A 20,415-nucleotide genomic window follows, 5' to 3' on the forward strand; every position below is an offset into this window, starting at 1 on the left:
GATCACAAGTTCAGGAGATCAAGACCATCCTGGCTAACATGGTGAAACCCTGTCTCTACTAAAAATGCAAAAATTAGTCAGGCATAGTGGTGCGCACCTGTAATCCAGCTACTCAGGAGGCTGAGGCAGGAGAATCATCTGAACCAGGAGTCTGAGGTTGCAGTGAGCTGAGATTGCACCACTGCACTCTAGCCTGGTGACAGAGTGAGACTCTGTCTCAAAAAATAATAATAATAATAATTTAATTTAATTTAAATAGTTTTTATGTGCCATTGAAAGACTTAAATCAGCAAAATGGATAAATAATGTAGTCCAACTATTTGCTATTCAAATTCAATGACATAGATATGTCAAAATTAAAAGGACTAAAAAAAGATATGCTATGCAAATATTAATTTTTTAAAAAAAGCATGAATGGCTATATCAACATCTGATGAGGTAGACTTCAGAGCAAAGAAAATTAGAAGACAATGAGGAATATTACATGATAATATAGGAATCAATTCATGGGAAACATATGATGATGCTAAATGTGTCTACATGAATCAACAGACCATCAAAACACATGAAGGAAACTGAGAGCACTGAAAGAAGAAATAGACAAATCTACTACTATAGTTAGGGACTTCAACATCCCCTTTCAGCAACTAATGGAATTAATATACAGGAAAACAAGGACATAAGAGATCTGAACAAAGCAGAATATCCAATAGAATATGATTAATATATATAGAATACCCTGTCTGACAACAGCAGAATACTCGATAGGTTGTAGATCTTCTTAATCACATTGATGTAATTTCAGCTATTAATTCTTCTTTAAAGGTTGGTGAAATTCTCCAGTGAAACCATCTGAGCCTCGAGAACTCTGTATTAGTTCTTAAAACTGCATGTGAATGTACAATTATCTTAGCAAAAATTTCAATTGAAACAATAAAACTTGGATGTTGAAATTAAAGTTGCATTTAAAGCATTTTTCTTTTTTTTTTTTAAGGAGTGATTTTAAGATAAGTGAAAATAAACAAAGACAAGGAAGGAACAGCAAGCCTAAGATTAAAATAGTGGGTTATAAAACAAAGTAGAAATTAAAACAAACAAACAAACAAACAAAAAACAGTAAACAGCAAGTAAGGGCAAAGAGAATTCCAAAACAATGCCAGGATAAGTTACTGACAACAGAAGCTGCCTCTGTAATAAAACAAACAAGATGACAGAGAAAAAGATAAGGTAAGGTGGATGCCCAGTGATGTTATATTTGGAAATGATGACCAGCTGTGGACAATGTCAACACAGGAGGGAGTTTGGAACAGGTCTTAAGACAACTTTTCCTTTTTTTTTTTTTTTTGTTGAGATGGAGTCTCGCTCTGTCACCCAGGCCAGAGTGCATGGCACAATCTCGACTCACTGCAACCTTCGCAGTTCTCTTTGCAATTCTCCTGCATCAGCCTCCCGAGTAGCTGAGATTACAGGCATCTGTCACCACGCCACCCAGCTAATTTTTTTTTGTTGTTGTATTTTTAGTAGAGATGGGATTTTACCATGTTGGCCAGGCTGATTTCAAACTCCCGACCTCAGGTGATCCGCTCCCTCGGCTGGTATTACAGGCGTGAGCCACCGCACCCAGCTGACCCTTCTCTTTTTTATTCACCCCATGTACCTAGTTTGAGGGGCACTTTCCTATTAGACAAGGGCAGGGACCCATAACCACGAATAAACCAGGGAAAGAATATACAGGCCTTATGTGCTTCCCAAATTCATATCTCTGGTTTTTACCTCTTTTCTGAACTCTGGGTCAGTAGGTTCATTTGTCCAATCAGCACCTGAAACTTCATCCTGCAGCTGTTTTAAATTCAACATCTCCACAAACATTCCCTCTTGCTTTTCCTTCATACCTTGATTAAGGTAGCATCATCTTCTGTCAGTCTTCCAAATCAGAAACCTGGATTTCATCCTTGAACCTTCCCTGTCCCTTACTTCTCACATCCAAACATTTACTAAATCTAGTGTATTCTATGTCTTCCTTTCTCCCAGCCCTTGCTTTGCATAAGGTGACTGTCATTTGTGGATTACAAAGGCCTTCTAATTGCTCTTGTGGGGAGTTTCTCCCGTACTTAAATCTGCTCTTTACATGGAAATCTATAAAGTATCCTTGCAAAACATACATACTCAGAACACATCATGTTTAAAATATCCATTGGTTCCTTAATGCAACATAGGGTAGTCATACAATTTATGTTCACATCAGGATGCTAGAGAGTGACAGGAGACTACAGTGAAAATTAGGATGAGAAGAGGGTGTAAATCAGACCTTCCTGCAGAACCTGGAACATGTGATTTCTTCATTTTGACTAATGATGTATTCAAAGCCCTTCACAATCTGGCCCACACATCTCCCCCTGAGAGTCTGCCCTACTCAGGACTTGCTATATAATTTGCATGTCCAAACGCACAATAATGTGAGGACCTTTGTTCAATGGCTAACAATTTCAACTTAGCCACAGAAAATCATAAAATCAAGCACAGGGTCCTTCTGAGCACAGGGCTTTGTGTGACTGTACAGCTCACAAAACCATCAAGCTGCCCTGACTCTACCCCTAAAAGTATATCTTCCTACCAACAGAAAATTCTCACAGCTTTGCAGGTACAGAAAACTGTGTCATAACTACTTATCTCTGTACACTCTTTGAATTATCTATTTCAACATCTAAGAATGACTTTTTCTGTTTCTTTCATGCAAGACACAACTGAAATGACACCTCTTGAATCAGACCTTCCCCTTATCTCTCTACCAATTCAATTATTCTGTTCCATGTGTTGTTATTTTATGTCTATTACAATATTTACCAACTTTGAGTATAACAGATTGCCTTTCATGATATCTTTATCAACATAACTTTTAGCAGTTTTGTGCTAGTTTATTTTTTTCTTTTTAAAATTTTTCTTTATTTTTATTTTTATTATTACTATTATTGTTATTATTATTTTTGAGACAGGGCTTCACTCTGTTGCCTAGGCTGGAGTGCAATGACATGACCTTAGCTCATTGCAACCTCCACGTCCTGAGCTCAAGAGAACCTCCCACCTCAGCCTCCCGAGTAGCTGGGATTACAGGCCCATGCCACCACACCCGACTAATTTTTGTATTTTTTGTAGAGATAGGATTTCACCATGTTGCCAAGCTGTATTAGTTATTTTAAAGGATTTTTTTGATAATTCCAAGATCAGGGTCATCTCTGTGTCTGCTTCTATGGACCTTTTCCTTTATTGGTCATGGAACCCATTGTCCTACCTGTTAGAACGTCTTACAATTTTTAATTATATACAATAAATTTTGTATAAAAGAATAATAAACACTAAAGTGAATGATCTTAACTTCCAGAAAATGTCAGGCCTCTTCTTTTGTTTGAATGCTAATGTGGAAGTCTTCATCAATATGAAATGCAGTTGAACTAGACTGACTTTATTGCAGTTTTAGTTATATTAAATTTACCACTGGCTTCATGTGGTTTGCAGGGAAGATCTAAACTTTCCCTTCAGCATGGCTTAGGATCTGAGCCCCAGTCAGATTCAGGAGTTTTATTTGTGCTTTAGAGCTGAGCCACTACTTTTTCTGTGCCAGAAATGATATCCCTCTGTTTTATAGCTCAGCTGCCAACTTTTTGATTCACTGGAAAGAAGTCTTTGCTCTTCAGGGCCATCCTTGGTTTTCAACTCTGCATATCTCTTTTCACCCTGATTTCCATTCACCAGTCTTACAGCTATGAAGCACTGGAGTGTGTCAAAATTTTTATCCTTCTTTATCCCAGCCTGTGTAGCTGAGAGACCAGTGGGTCTGAACTCTCCTACTCATCATGTCCCTCCCCTTCAGTTGGCCGCTCTATTATACTTAGAGCAAGCTCTGCCTGCCTCAAGGGAATCTCTCTCAGCTCTCTTGCCTTGTTTCCAGTATTTTGGTATAGTATCATCAAGCACTTGTGGGAAAGATTTGGTGGGTGGCTGCAGATTTGCTCTGTGGTTTAGGCTTCTTAGAAATCTAAACTCTCATGCCAGCCTACGCACAGCCATTAAAAGTTCATTAAAAGTTTAGCTGGTTTCTCCTTACCCGCTTCTATGGCAGGTACCTCCTCCCCCACTACTTCACAGGACATGAAAACAGCTGTGGAAAACTCTTCTCTTCTGTGAAGGGTTTGTCATTTTTCTGGAAATTAGTTTATTTAGGTTTTATTGCATCCTTAACTCTCTGAAGGATTTTTTAAAAGAACTATGTGCTTTTGAAGTTTCTCCAACTTCTTTTGGTTGCTAGGATGAAAGCAATGATTTCCTGTGACTCTATATTCTAACCAGAAGTCCCACATAATATTTGTATAATTTGTCAATAATATTTGTACGTTTCTGAGTTAGGAAATATTTATCATACAATAAAGAGTTATCTTCCACATTAAGTGTTTCCCCTTACAATCGCTTTCTTAGGTAGCAAGTTTATTTTATTTTATTTTTAAATGCTATAATGGCAGGATATTAGATTATTTGAAGTGAATTTTTAGGATTTCTTTTTCATTTGACTCATGTTTGACCTACAAATGCATACACAAGCCATCATTATCCTTGAAGTATAAGATGACCTAACTTAAAATTTTGAAGAAGACATTGTGAAATCTTTATTTTTGGGGATCGACTTCTTTGATAATCACAACGATTTTAGAGCCAGTGACTTGACAATAAAACTGATGCCATACTTTGAACTGATACAATAACTTTGAACAAATTAAGATTCAAATAGAGCATTTGTATGTCTGCTATAACAGCTAACAAGCCTAAGAGTTTTCAAATACATTATTTTTCTGGTGCTTCACAATCACTTTCTTAGGTACACAACATTAATAAAGATAATTAATATTACTCTTTTCCTACAGATTGATAAATTAAAGCTAAAGACTTGCCAGAGGTTACAAACACTGCTGTAAGTCTTCTAGCTCCAAGCCCATACTTATTCCACTGACATTCCTACTACACTCTGTTAAAAACTATAGGAATGCAAACACGTTTTTCAAGGTATATTGACTTTCAGAAATGGGACTTCAGTCTCAATAAAGAGAATTACTTGAAGGAATAAACAGTTTTGCATAATTAAATCTTTTCTTTTTTCCCTTCTCCAAATGCATCATGTGATTTACTTCTAGAAAGAGTCCTGTCCTTATTTCTTGTGGCCTTTTTATAGCAGCCATAGCACCCAGGAACTATGTAAGAAGATGAATTTACTCGTGTGCTGTGTGAAATGCATGGTAACTTGTCTTTTGAGCTTCATGGACAGAGGATAAATGTACATATCTAAGACTGTTCTATGGTCTTTTTGATTGTCCTCTCATGTATTAATAGTTTCCACACTCTTACTAGTAGGTCCCTATGTTCTGCTGAATAAAGTTTCAACTATTCAGCCTATCATTGAAAGATCTGCACAATTTTATACCGCCTACCTTTCTAGCCTTATCCCCTGTCACGTGATGCTTATTCTGGCCATAATAATCCATGAACTCTTCGCTACACATAAAGATAAACCTTCAGGTTGTGGAACAAACACTAGACTGAGAGTTGAAAAGCAGATTTGAGGAATATATATATAATATGTATATTATATTATATATAATGTTTTATAGATGTGTTATATATTATATATAATACATTATATATATTATACATATTATATGTATATATAGATTTAGAAACTAGTCAGATATATATATTTTATATTATATATTATATATAATGTAATATATATTGTATTATATATAACATATATTATATAATATATATTATATATTATGCATATATAATATATACATATAATATACATGTTATATTTAATATGTATATTATATATAATGTATTATATATAATATATAACACATTATATATTATATATATCTTTGACTAGTTTCTAAATCTGTTTTGACCTCATGTTGTTATATCCTTGTCTATATATATTATAAACAGGCTGGTATAGAGACTATCAAAGTTGTCTTCAAATTCTAATACAGTTTTATTAAGTGGTTTTATTTCTGTTCCAACTTTTAGTTTTTTTTTGTTACTGAAATAGCCCAAATTAAAAAAAAAAAAAATGACATTGTTAATTCTCCCATACTGTTACCTTGGGAAAGAATTACTCCAGCTTGGGAGACAAAGTGAGGCTCCATCTCAAAAAAAAAAAAAAAAAAGTATTGCTCCAGCCTCAGCCTTAGATTCTATTATTTGATAAATACGTCTTGAAATACTCAATGGTTCAACTTAGAAATCTAATTGTTTAAATGTATTTTAATAATAATGTCATGAGATTTGTTTCTTACAAGTTTGGATATTAATAAACTGCAACAGAAGCATTTTTAAAATTTAAGTCTTCAAGCTCACCTGTGCTTTTAAAGAAAAGACAGAAAAAGAAGCATTGACTTCACTTATAAGAACATTTAGTTCATGAAACTTCTCAACAAATTTCCATACTTAGGTACTGAATACAAACTATGTTTCCAGGAATTTCTTATCCTCCAGTCTCACTAAGAAAGTAGCTAGACCATTTGTCAACAAAGGAGAGCATTTCTGCTGAGGTAATTTACTAACCAGATGCTGAGATGGTCATCTCCTGCCAGGGTGTATTCTGTTGCCAGGGACTACACCTTCTATTTCAGGTTTTATTAAATTCTATGTTTTAAGAGTGGCTTCAGATGCTGACATTGGTAAGATGTTGCTTTTAAACAGATAATATATCTGGATTGGTTCACCTCAAAATAGGTCCAGGAGACACTCTACCCATTTCATCCAGGCAGTAGATCCAATGCAAGTTTTCTCCTTTCCTTGCTTTTGGCATCACCCATCACTGCTAATGACAATTGAATGACTTCAATTAAGTTCAGCAAGCCAACTCAAAGGAAATATTATTGGTAATTTAATTGGACATAGAGCTAATTTTTCTGAAAATATTCTTTCTGAGGGCCAAAAATTTATGATTTTTTGATAAGAAAGTAAGCCCTTGATCTGAACTTTTGCTTGTACAGAATTCTTCTGGTGCCTTGTCTGTAGTAACAATTTCAGGTCCCTAAATATCTACTTTATGAAAGCAATCATTGACTAAAACGCCCAATAGTAAAATGATGTTTCTTGCATAGGTTATTCATTAATGTAATCATAGTCATTTAGAAGTATAGCCATCAACAAAATCTTAGATAAAAATGATTTCAGCACTTTTACTCGAAATGAGAAAAATAAATGAAAATTGAATTCTTATTTTTGAATGAGAACCTACAACAAACCTCCTTGGTGTGTCATCTACCTAAATGTAATCCCATGCTAGTCTTGTGAGGTAGAATTGTCCATCTTTTATGAACAATAGAAATAAGGTGTGGAAATACTCTGCTTCTTGCCCAGGTCACTGAATCCAGGTCTTCCTGCTTCTTAAGCTCCATGCTTTTTTAGGACACCTTATTGACACCCACTTAAATCGTTTTTTGACGCTGAAAAAGTTTGCTGGCCAGATGTAGTGGCTCACACCTGCAATCCCAGCACTTTGAAGGGCCAACGAAGAAGGATCACTTGAGACGAGGAGTTCGAGACTAGCCTGAACAATATCATGAGAACCCTCCCCAAGAAAAACCTTCAATTTTATCTGAGTTGGGGGAAGGAGTTGGGCCAACCAAAAAGTATCAGTAGAGAAAAAAAATTATTTCAAGGCTGAATGTCTCCCTTTGAAATTGGTAAACTTTTAAATATAATTTTAATCAAACAAATACTTCACTCTTTAAAAAACAAAAAAAAATTATCTAGAAAGTAAATTTTAAAAATTTAAATAAAGCAACAAAGATATATGAAGTAGTTATAGAAGTGAGATATTTGTTTACTCTTTTGTTCTTCAAGCCTTTATTTAAAAAAGAAAACTTTTTTTAGCAGAGAAAGGTAAGACAAAGGCTAAATACATGCATCAAAGCAAAAATCATAATGTACAAGAGTGAAATTTAAACTATCTTAACTAACTCATAGCATTGAATTGAGTATATTCTGTCCTAAATTATATACAAGTATCCTAAATAAATTTTGGTTAAATTGACTCTATTTCTGTCTTGATACATAGAGCTAGGTCCTAATAAAATTAAGAAAGAGCTAGACAGGGGAAATAAACATTTTCATTTGTTAAGAATCAGGCAAATTCATAATTGACATTTGGACTTATTTATCTTATGGGACTTATCGACGTGAAAGTGAGAACAGAAGAAATCTTACAGTTTTTTCCCCTTGAAGTTATAAAGATTCTTTTCCTAAAGAATCAAAATGACACAAAGACACTGGACTGAGAGGAGCGAGTTAAACACAAATTATAGAGTTTCTTAAACATACCAGACTCTTTTTTTTTTTCTTTCCCTATAATAGAATGTGGCAGTGTAGTATTTCAGGTTTTTTTTACAACTTGGATGTACCCTAGTTTGAGGTTGTGCTATAAAACTGGAAGCTTCCAGAAGCTGTGAGTACATGATTTTATTAGGTAGTGAGAGATGCTTGCTGCTGATGGATGATTATTCCTTCAAATTTTTCAAATTCACCAATATTAACATCACTGTGTCATTATTCACGGTGTGGCGTATAAGAAGGGACTTTTTTTTTTTTTTAATCTAACTCATTCCACACAGTTGGGGATTAGGAATGGTTCATTTTCATCCAGGAAGCAAAGGCCCAGGTGTTACTGAAACGAAAACAGTATAACTGTGGAAATAAACCCAATCACTCGTATGTTTCCTCCATTACTTAATATCAAAAGAAAAGAAAAATGCCATCCTTTGAGCCATAGCCACTAAAAACTATAGGTGAAACATATATGCTAAGTTAGGTAGAAATTGATGATTATATTTTCTTTTATGGAAATGTGTATGTATGTGTATTTGGTGTAATACAACTCATTCTATGAAAAAAATATAGAAATTGAAAAATTTGTGTAAAATGATTTCCATATTCTATATTTGCTCTTATATATAGTAAAGTATAGCCAATTACTGAGTTCCTAGCAAGATGAATTTAAAATTCATATACATACCAATGAGGTTATTCTATGTTAGTTAGCAAAACATTATCAAGGATTTTTCATTGTTCTATTGGAAGGGAATAAGTGTCAGAAAAAAAATTCTAATATTATTTATTATCTAATCTGAAAACTCATTGTATCTCTTAAATTGACTCTAGTTTTGATGATAAGTTAATTCATAGGACTTTAATTTGCAGAAAAATGGAAACCTTCCTTAAGATTTACTTTTTAAAGAAAAGTAACAAATTTCTTAATTTGGTGCCAGTTTTCTCCTTTACTAACACTTATACTCAATAGCTAAGGGGATAAAACAGATAATTTATATGTGATGTAGTAAAAAGCTCACCAAGTAACTAAAATATACAAACTAGTCTAACATTTACATTTTTATCTAGATTTTTTGCATTATTAAAGTTGATAAAATTACATATCTTTTAAATTCCTGCTGAGTTTGTGTAAAACACTGTCTGAATTTTATAGTCATGGAGACAGTCAAGTGATGTATGTGTATGGCACACAATAAGACGTGACTAGCTAGTGTGCTCTACAATTCTTCTTAAACTCTGGTTCCTAATTCTGGCTCTTGCTCCTATTTTTCTGGGACTTTTTAAAACTACCAATGCTTAGGTTCCACTCCAACTAATTGAATGAGAACTTACGGTTCTGGGTATCCAGTCTTACAATTTTCTGTAATGTCCCAGTAGTTCTAAGTTGAACCCAGGGTTGAAAATTTGTTCCGTCTTTCAACAATATAGGAAAATGAGATTGTTAAAGGGTACAATACAATGGAATCTCAAACTCCTACTGACTTATCCGGTGGATTGAATTCTAATATTCTTTTAAATAAATGAGGGATATTTTCATCTGTAGCCCATAACAGTTGACCATGTCCCACTTAGGCTGAAAAGATATTTAAATAACTTCATTTAGTTGGCAGAAATCCAGCAAATAAACTGCTGCATGTTAATTAGCTTCTTCCACATTGAATTCAAGGCTTAGGAAATGCATTCATTTATTCATCAAAGACCTTTGTAGATTTAATAATTGTGTGCCAGGAATCATTCCCAGATGGAATCATGAAATTAAGTCAAACATGACCTCTCCATTTAGTAACTGTTAGTAGGAATGCGTATGTTTATTCAATATATATAATTGAGTCCTATTATATAGCAAAAATTTTTCTTAGAATAGATACCTCATAAAACAAAGAGATAAAAACCCATGCTCCATGGTGCTTGTTTTCCAGGAGGAATATTGGAAATATTAGATGTGAAAAAAAATGAAAGCAATGAAGGAGAATATGGAGTGTTGGTAGGAAATGAAATGGGTACAGTGTAAATGGGATATTTGGAAAGGCCTCATTGAGAATGTGACATTTAAGGAAGCACTTGAAAAAGAGAAGGGGTAAGCCACACATTTATTTATAGAAGAGAGTTCCAGGTAGAGAAAATGCAAATGCAAATATTCAGAACCAGAGACTTATCTGGGATGTTCGAGGAAGAGCAAGGCAACCAGTCAGGGTGGATGGAACAGAGGAAATGAGAGAGTTATATGAGGTGAGGTCAAAGAAGTGACAGAGGCCATATGGCATGGGGACTAGTTAGGACTTGCATGTTCTGGGCAGCTGGTGAAGGGTTTTAAGGAAGAGACTGAAAAGATCTGAATTTCCTTTTAAACAAATTACTATAGTCATTGTGCTTAGGATTGACTGAAGGAAGCACATATGGAAGGAGAACAGTTAAACTATTATCATACAAGATTCCAGCTTAGGTGTGCCCTCTGCAGAAGATGTTCTGGTAGTAGAAAGAAAGAGACATGTGCTTTTAACAAAGTGTTCAAGGGAGGCTTTATGAAAGTGTGTATGTTTCATGAATCTTCAAATCATAAATAGACCATCTGGAAAGAAAGAAAAGGACATTTTTCAAAAAAAAGGAAAATAAACGAAAGTATACAATTACCGTGGTGCATTTAGGAGTGATTTATTATACATTAGAGAGCAGCATGCAAGGCATGGCTGGGGCAATTGGGACTGGGATAGAGACTGGAGATCCCCCTGTACTATGCTGAGTAGTTTGGACTTTATCACATCAGCAGTAAAGGAAAATTAAGAGTTTTTAGCTAATCTGAAACACTGTGGAAGAAAAGTTAGAATGAGGGGCAATTGGAGACAGTCACCAATTCAAAGGTTTTTTGTTTTGTTTGTCTTGTTTTGTTTTTACTGTGACCACAGTCTATTAGAGAACATAAGTTAAGTATTCACAATTATGGTGAGAGAGCTATAACAATAGCATACAAAGAATTCAATAGGGGAGGAAGAAGAGGAAGCAAATTAAGCTAAGTACAAACATTAAGAATGGTTTCATCAAGGAAGTAATCTTTAAACTAGATCTTAATCATACTTTCCAGGCAAAGAGAGTATGAAAGGTACAGAGACCTGAAAAAAACATGACAAATTAGAGGATGTAAAAGGCTGATTTAAGCACAGGACATAAGTAGAAAAAGGGCCAAGAAAGCAGAAGATAAGGGCAAATTATGGAGTGTAAACATGGTTCTCTAGGCAATGGAGAGAGAATGAAAGAAATTAAGTGTGATCGGATTATGCTTAGATGTGTATTTTAAAACCTGCTCTGTAGCAGCGCTCAGGAAAAACTGAGATTTGCTGAGACTAAAGGAAGAATGACTGGATAGTAGACTATTGAAATAGACCAGGACAGAAATAAGGGATTGCATTAGACCAGGAGTACTTGCAGTGCAAAGTAAATGCTAAGGTTTATTTTTCATTTCTTTTTCTGGAAATATTTTTTTTTAATTTCAGCTTTTAAATTTCAACTTTGATGTTACATTCAGGGAGCACACATGCATGTTTGTTACAATGGTGTATTGTGCAGTGCTGAGGTTTGGGGGCAATTCATTGAGAGAGTGAGCATGGTACCCAAGAGATAGTTTGCCCTTGCACTCTCCCTCCTTCTCCCCTTTTGGAAAAATCAGTGTCTAGTGTTCCCATGTTTGTGTCCATGTACATCCAATGCTTAGCTCCTTCTTATAAGTGAAAATATGTGATATTTGGTTTTCTGTTCCTGCATTAATTTGCTTAGAATAATAGACTCCACCTAATTCCATGTTTCTGCAAATGACATGACTTTTTTCTTTTTTATATCTGAGTAGTATTCCATGGTGTATATATACCACATATTTTTTATCCAATTCACCAGTAATGGGCATTTAGGTTGATTCCATGTCTTTGCTATTGTTAATAGTGCTGCAATTAACATACATGTACATGTGTCTTTTTGGTACAATGATTTATTTTCTTTCAGGAGTTGAATGGTAGCTCTGTTTTAAGTTCTTTGAAAAATCGCCAAACTGCATTCCACAGTGGGTGAACTAATTTACATTCCCACCAACAATATATAAGCATTCCTTTTTCTCTTCAGCCTTGCCAACATCTGCTGTTTTTTGTTTGTTTGTTTGTTTGGTTTTGCTTTTTTAATATTGGCCATTCTGACTAGTATGAGATACTATTGTTTTGATTTGCATTTCTCTGATGATTAGTGATGGGAAGCATTTTTTCACATTTATTTGCTGCTTGTATGTCTTCTTTCATGAAGTGTCTGTTCATGTTTTTTTTAATGCAGTTTTTAATGAGGTTATTTGTTTTTTGCTTTTTGACTTGTTTTAGTTCTTTCTTGATTCTGGTATTAAACCTTTTTCAGATGCATGCTTTATGAATATTTTCTCTCCTTCTGTAGGGTGCCTGTTTATTCTTTTGATAGTTTCTGTTTCTGTGAAAATGTTGCATTTAAAACATGTTGCAGAAACAATGTCAATTGGATTTGGTGATAAATTATATGTAGTTAAGTAAGAGAGGGAAAGAAATTTTAACAACATGCATGTTTCTCTCTTGGACCTCCTAAAGTAAGCAGAGAAAAAGAAGCAGGTTACAAGATGGGGTGGAAAGAAACAGTTTGCTTCTGAACATACTACATTCTAGATGGCACTTCTAGATTTAAATGTCTCATAAACAACTTGAAATATGCCTTGCAAGCTCAGTACTTGAAATAAAACAGGCATTCCGTAAATATTTTCTCAATGTCCAGATGCAACATTTTAAATGAGATGAAATTAGGCCAGCTTAACTTGTTGCAGTTGCAATATATTCCAACTCTTCAAAGAATAGTCTTGTATTTATATCACATATTATTCATGTGCTAGGTAATGCAGTCTATGTCCTAGCCCAGCTTCCAGTGCTAAATTCTATACTACACTACTTGTGACTCACATAAAATCAACAGTGCAAATACAGAAAGTGACCCTGAATCATCTCCCTGCAAGAAACCCTATTGTGTTTCCATTTTTCTTTTCTACAATTTAAAAGGCATACTGTCACATCATTTTACTAAATGTTTAACTACTATTCTTGAATTAGAAAATGTTTAATTTGGATGTAATCACAAAGAACACTACATAAAAGAGAGAGATGTGATGGGCCTGGGAAACAGAGGCATATTTTTTCCATTCTTTGAGCTAATACTCTGTTACAGTTCTAAAAATGTTACAGAGCTCCTTTGCAAGGTGAATGGAAAAAGTGCTTTCCATAGTTTTTCATTATGACAAAATACAATTCTGTTTATTTCATTAAATAATCATTGAATGATTAAATAATCCTACAAATTAAATAACTTACTGTCCTTTATAAGGCCATGTTAAAAGAAACTCCACGAAAATTTCTGGCATGAATGAAAGCATTTTCTATTGAGATGATCCATAGTCTTTAAGTTAATAAGAAAAAGATATTTATTCCTTTGGGGTCATAAAAGGACTCATAACACTCATGAATTGTGAAAATCTTCTGTAACTGATGAGAATTAGTGAAAGAATCATGAGATTACATTATAAATTAATATAATTTAAAGTGTGTTTTTCTTTCTATTTGCATACTGATTTATTGCTTTCATATCACTCTCATTAAATAATGTAAATGTAATCATAACACACATAATTACATATCTTAGTATAAGTTCCCTGTCAAAGGAAGAAAATTGCTGTGTTTATTTGAGGATACTTCATTATTATGTATACAATTTGTGCATATGTCTTACTGTGTTTTTCTAGAAAGAGATGTTACATATTAAATTAAATTATATCCAAAATTATTAGTCTGTTTTTATTCTTCCTAATATTAACAACCATGAAGAACCTCAGAGAAAAAGGCCTCAATATTAATAGAAGCAAAATTCACTAATATAACATTTAAGATAGGTCGTTTATTTCATTAATCCTGAAAATCCCACATAGTAATGCTATTGACTCCATTTTACAGCCAAGAAAAAAATCAGGCTTAAAAAATAAATATTTTGCCCCCAAATCACATTCCTAATAATTGAAAGACTTATCTTAGTCTCAATCATCTACTTTAATACCGAATTTAAATCTTAACATTTGCTTTCTACTCCAAAATGTGCTAAGAAAATGTGACACTGATGTAGAATGATTATTCTTCTGATCTTCCATCAGTAGGATATGCTCTTTGTGCTTCCCACATGAATGGGAACATTATGTCATTGATCCATGCACAGTTTTAGCCTAATTCCTCCTAGCCACTATCCATCCCAAAGATCATATTTGGAGATGGTATTTGCAAGTTAGACGCAGAATTATTTGTGACTTAAAATAAAGAACAATGAATAAGAAGTCATTGTTTACAAGTTCTATTTCTGATTCTGCCAAGTGACCCCAGTTTGTGTCTAGAAAAGTCAAACCAGGTAACCATTCTGGATCTCTCTTCCCTGAGCTGAGACATGAGGGGATGGACAGATGAACTCTGATACCTCATTCCAGACTTTGATGTTTTTCTTTGTACAGACAGAATTGGTCATACTGGGACTTGATGCATGTCCTTGGCTTCATTGATGGAATGAATGAACTTCGACATGCTGACTGGTTGAGACAGCAAAGGAAGACAATGGTTTGTTCTATGGTTTATGATAAATACTAAGTGACTAAAAGAAAGATGATTTGGTTTTAAAAGTTGGCTCCCAGGTCAGGATTCAGATGATAAATAATTCCAGTCAAATAGTTATTTTATTCAAAGCAGTCTCATAATATCTTTTCAATTGGTCACTATGGACAAAAGGTCATCAAAATTACTGCTGGAAATGTCCTAAATGTACTAACATTGTTAGGCAAGAATAAAATAAAACATTGCTGCAGCTGTTGGTGAAACCTGGACTTGAATATTTGATAGTGGACTTTGCCTGGGTAGAGAAGAGAGTTTAAGTGGACTATTGAGAAAATAGCCCATTTCTTGAAGTATGGGTCACTAAGCTTACAATCAGAAAGCCAAGATTCTGAATCTGTCTGATGTCTGATTTAAACTAAATGTCTTGAAAATGCTCTTGGTTGCTTTATTAGAAAACAATTATGCTGTTTATGTATTATCACAGGAAATATTTTCTTACATAAAAGACATAATATTAATGTAATATCATAGGAAAGTGCCAACAATTGCAAAATAATTACTTTGTATTCAGTTCTACTTGTTATTATTCAGTTCTACTTATTCAATTATGCAGTTCCACTTATAACTAATTGTTTATTTGAACCTTTAAAAAATAATAAAGCAGTTTCATTCAAGTGAGTATACCATGGCAACTATGAACAGGATTTCTCCAATATAGAGAAACAGAAATGACTCTTTTCAAGGGAAAGGTAAGGAATATTATTCAAGAATCTAGCTAAGTGTAGTTTTAAAAAGCCTTACTATATGCCCTGAATTACTCTTAAGTATTTGGGTAACACTTTTCTTGGCTCTCTGAGGTGTATTTCTAGCGGAGCATGCATACCCATCATCTAGATGGCCACAAAGATTCTTACCCTATCATCAGGATTCTTGGTTTAATAGAAAATCCACCAGTTAACTGTTTTGATTAAAATATCCTGAAAACAGTGGTGACAATTAGGACAAGCAATAGTTTCATATGTAGCTGAGCAAAGAAAGTATATTTCAGAAATGCTACAGACATGAAAAAAATTGAAAAATCAATGAAATTTTAAGCATTCTTGAGATGACTTTATTCAATTCATAAAATAGTAGATGCTAGAGCTAATTATAAAGCAATTGGTTAAGGCTTGTTTTTTTTTCCCCCCTGATTTTATTTTATTTATTTATTTATTTATTTTAAATTTATTTATTTATTATTATTATACTTTAAGTTCTAGGGTACATGTGCATAACGTGCAGGTTTGTTACATATGTATACTTGTGCCATGTTGGTGTGCTGCACCCATCAACTCATCAGCACCCCTCAACTTGTCATTTACATCAGGTATAACTCCCAATGCAATCCCTCCCCCCACCCCCCTCCCCATGATAGGCCCCGGTGTGTGATGTTCCCCTTCCCAAGTCCAAGTGATCTCATTGTTCAGTTCCCACCTATGAGTGAGAACATGCGGTGTTTGGTTTTCTGTTCTTGTGATAGTTTGCTAAGAATGATGGTTTCCAGCTGCATCCATGTCCCTACAAAGGACACAAACTCATCCTTTTTTATGGCTGCATAGTATTCCATGGTGTATATGTGCCACATTTTCTTAATCCAGTCTGTCACTGATGGACATTTGGGTTGATTTCAAGTCTTTGCTATTGTGAATAGTGCCGAAGGCTTGGTTTTTGAGGACCTACAGGGAAGACATTGCTCTATGCCACTTCCTATTAATAAGACCCAATTTTATTTTGGTAATTTCATTGCCACTAATATCAGTCTGAAGCTCCAAATTGATATGGTGTAAATTCCATTATCAGACTAATAAAAATTTAGCATCTGAAACCCTTTATACAACTTTATTACTTTTTTCTATTATTATTCTTGTTAAAAAGGGTACTATAATAGCACTCTTAACCAACATTCTTATCTCACATTTCCCTAACCTTGTGATTGCTTATGATTTTCTCTTCCATTTCATAAACTCATGAAAGAAGTTTCTTAAAGGGGTACTATGGGTACTTTTTACAAGAGCACTCCATGGTTTCCAAATGCTAGTAACAGACCCACGACAACTACAACTACAATTGCCATCACACATGGCTCAACAGGGTGGTTGAGAACCATTCTAATGTATATATTGTAATCCCCCAACAAGACAGACCCAAAGTTATCTTCTCTTTTGTAGCATTTGCTCCATTCCTCATTTATCAGTATATTCTCATGGAATTCATTGTCATCTTTCTCGCCACAGTTTGCAAATAGGTTATTTCTTTTCTACCTCCCTTTTTCTCTTCTATCTCTTCCTTCCTTTTTTTCTCTCCCTCTTTGTTCTCTCTCATTCTTTTCTTCCCTTCCTTTGCTCTGTGTCTCTAAGTGTCTCTCTTTCTCTGTGTCTCTCCTTTTCCTGCTACTCTCTGAGCCAACTGAGGACAAGAATGCTGTGGTATCTCTTTTGTGTCTATAGCATACACCAAAGTGCCTGGCATGGAATAGGTATTCAATAAATGTTGTTGAATTGAATTAAATTTTTCTTTTTCACAAAAGATTGCAAGCTCTTCCAATCCAGAAGCACTTTAATTACGCTAATTGGCATCAATTTAATTGTGACTCCAAAACCAAACCTGACAGCACCAGAATTATTTAGGGAGACTTTAAAAATGCAGGTTCAAGGGCTTTACTCCAAAACTACTGAATCAGAATCTGCATCTGCAGGGAAGCCTAAGAAATGATATTTTGGCAAAGTTTTACAGTGATCTCATTCCTTTCCTGAGCCTCGGCTTTAAGTAAAGCCCTTTTAATTACCTTATGCTATTGAGAAAATAGAAAGGTAATTGTATTAGTACATTCTTTCACTACTATAAAAATACTACCTGAGACTAGGTAATTTATTTAACCTCTATTTGTTTATAAACTTCCAATTAAAGGGGGTTTAACTGACTCACAGTTTTGCATGGCTGGGGGGGCTTCAGGAAACTTATAATCATCATGGAAGAAGCAAGGCATGTCTTACATGACAGCAGGAGAGAGAGAGTATGAAAAACTGACACTTTTAAAACCATCAGATCTTGTGGAAACTTCCTCACTATCACCTGAACAGCATGGGGGGGGACCACCCTTATGATCCAATCACCTCCTACCAGGTCCTTCCCTTGATACATGGGGATTACAATTCTAGATGAGATTTGGGTAGGGACACAGAGTCAAATCATATCAATACTCCTTAAAAAAAATCACATCTTTTTCTATATTATGAGATACCCTACAGGAAAGCAGGGAGACTTGAAAAGCATTCACAAGATAAATGCATTGAATTATCATATATTTTTGAACACATTAAATAATAAAGTATACTAAAAAGCTGTTATCAAGATGCAATTTTAATTATTCAGTTATATGAATAAAATGTTGGGTAGAGATAAAAATTTAAAAGTATGTTTTCTCCTTTGTTGTAGAAGTGTTTTAAAACAAACACCCTTCTAACAATTCAGATGCTCATCAAGCTTTTCCAGTGTATTTTGTTTGAGATAGTCCTTATATATTGTTCTTTTTACTGTGCCAGATGCAAATACTATGACCCACAATGCCATTTAATGGTATTTGCATTTGAGCTTGTAGTGTTTGCATTTGAGCAAACACTCAAATTTTGAATGGAGTATTTTCATTTCAGCTTAGAGTGTTAGAAGTCAGCTTCACTCTTCCTTCCTCTTCCTCTTTGGAATATATCTATATTCCTTCTTTCAACATATCTCTTAAGTAATCATATTTATGTCTAGTTATGTTGTAAATCATCAGTAGAAAAAAGGATGTGCGATTGCAATGCTGTTGGGTGATACTAGGCTAGAAAAGTCGAGAATGTCCAAATCCCCCCTTTCTTAAGGCATCTCTCCCCCAAGTGAGGTCTGCAAGGGAGACACACATATAATGAAAATAATAAAGGAAAATGTCATTTGTGCTTTGTTGAGAGTGACCCAAACTCAACAAATACAAATACAGCTATCACTTAAAAACTGGGATAGAGTATGTGATTTTGACCTATGGAAGCTTCCTTCCCTCTTTTCCTACCAGAAACTTAATTCTGACAATTGTATCACCTTTGGACCAGAACATGTGGAACAGGATAATGAAGAGATGAGGATGATGAGCACCTCAATGAGAAACGGCCTGCTCTTTCTTAGAGTAGGTGATAGCCCTAGACTATTACTACAGTTATTAGACAGAAGGAGAAAGAATCTGGCTGGTAATTGTATGGACTTCCTTGCAACTAGGTGAAGGAAGAGATAATGTCAAGAAAATCAAATAGTCAAGTTCCTTCCATTTCAAGGGAATATATTACCATGGAAAAGAGAAGTAGGCAGAGAGTGTGTAAACTTCAGTGAGACTAGTAAACCAGCCCTTCTAGGGAGTGGAAGGTGAAAGGCTGGAGGATGAAGCCCCACTCTGGTGTTAAGGAGAGGTACCTAGCCCCACTCTCCTTTAGAAGCCTAAAGCTACGATTTGTTGGGTCCTTACTAAGTGGCAGGCACTTTTCATAAACCAGTGCAGTAGAAATAAAGACTACAAATGAAAACAAACAAAGACTATTTATTCAGAGCCTGCTATAGTCGACAAATGCAGCCACCACTTTGCATTTGGCAAACTCAAAGGCAGGCAGAAGAGTAGGAAAGCTTTATAGTGAAAAAAGGGAAGGCTTTAGGTTTGCCCTGACGCAAGGCTCTTGGCATATAAAGCTACAGGTGGGCTAAGCAGAAATAGGATATCCTACATGATTGGCTAAGAATGCATATTTGGCTTTTTCTGGTAGGTTTAAAGTTGGAAGTGGAAACAAAAGTTAGGGAAGCTGTCAAATATTAATCCAATTCTGGCCATTTTGGGCTGAGTGCTACAGAGATTATCATTTGACTTCCTCAATTATTACTAGACATAACATTCTGACTTCTGAAAGTTCTGACTTATAACAGCTTTGCTTCCTGGGTTGATTATTATTGATAAGGATTGTCTTCCTGGACCTGGTTGTTACAGCTTATGAATCAAATTTCTTTTTTAAAATATATGATTGGTCATTGTCTGTTTGTACATTAAGTCTCTCACTTATAATCTTGCAGCTCAAGGCATAATCTACGAACTAGCCATGTTGGGGTCAACTGTGAGCTTGTTGAAAATGCAAAATATCAAGCCCCTCCTCAGATCATTGAATCAGAATCTACCATGTGATTCTTATGCACATTAATGTTTGAAAAATACTGAGTCATAATTCACCCTCATTTCACCACAGGGAGGCATTATCACTGTTTTTAAAACAAGGAAATAAAGGCTCAGAGGCATTGGCCACTGGCCTGGATGTGTCTAGTAAGTGGAAGAGCTAAGTTGTAAACCCAGCTG

The sequence above is a fragment of the Theropithecus gelada genome, chromosome 4, assembly GCF_003255815.1.
Source record: "Theropithecus gelada isolate Dixy chromosome 4, Tgel_1.0, whole genome shotgun sequence".
Lineage (NCBI taxonomy): Eukaryota > Metazoa > Chordata > Mammalia > Primates > Cercopithecidae > Theropithecus > Theropithecus gelada.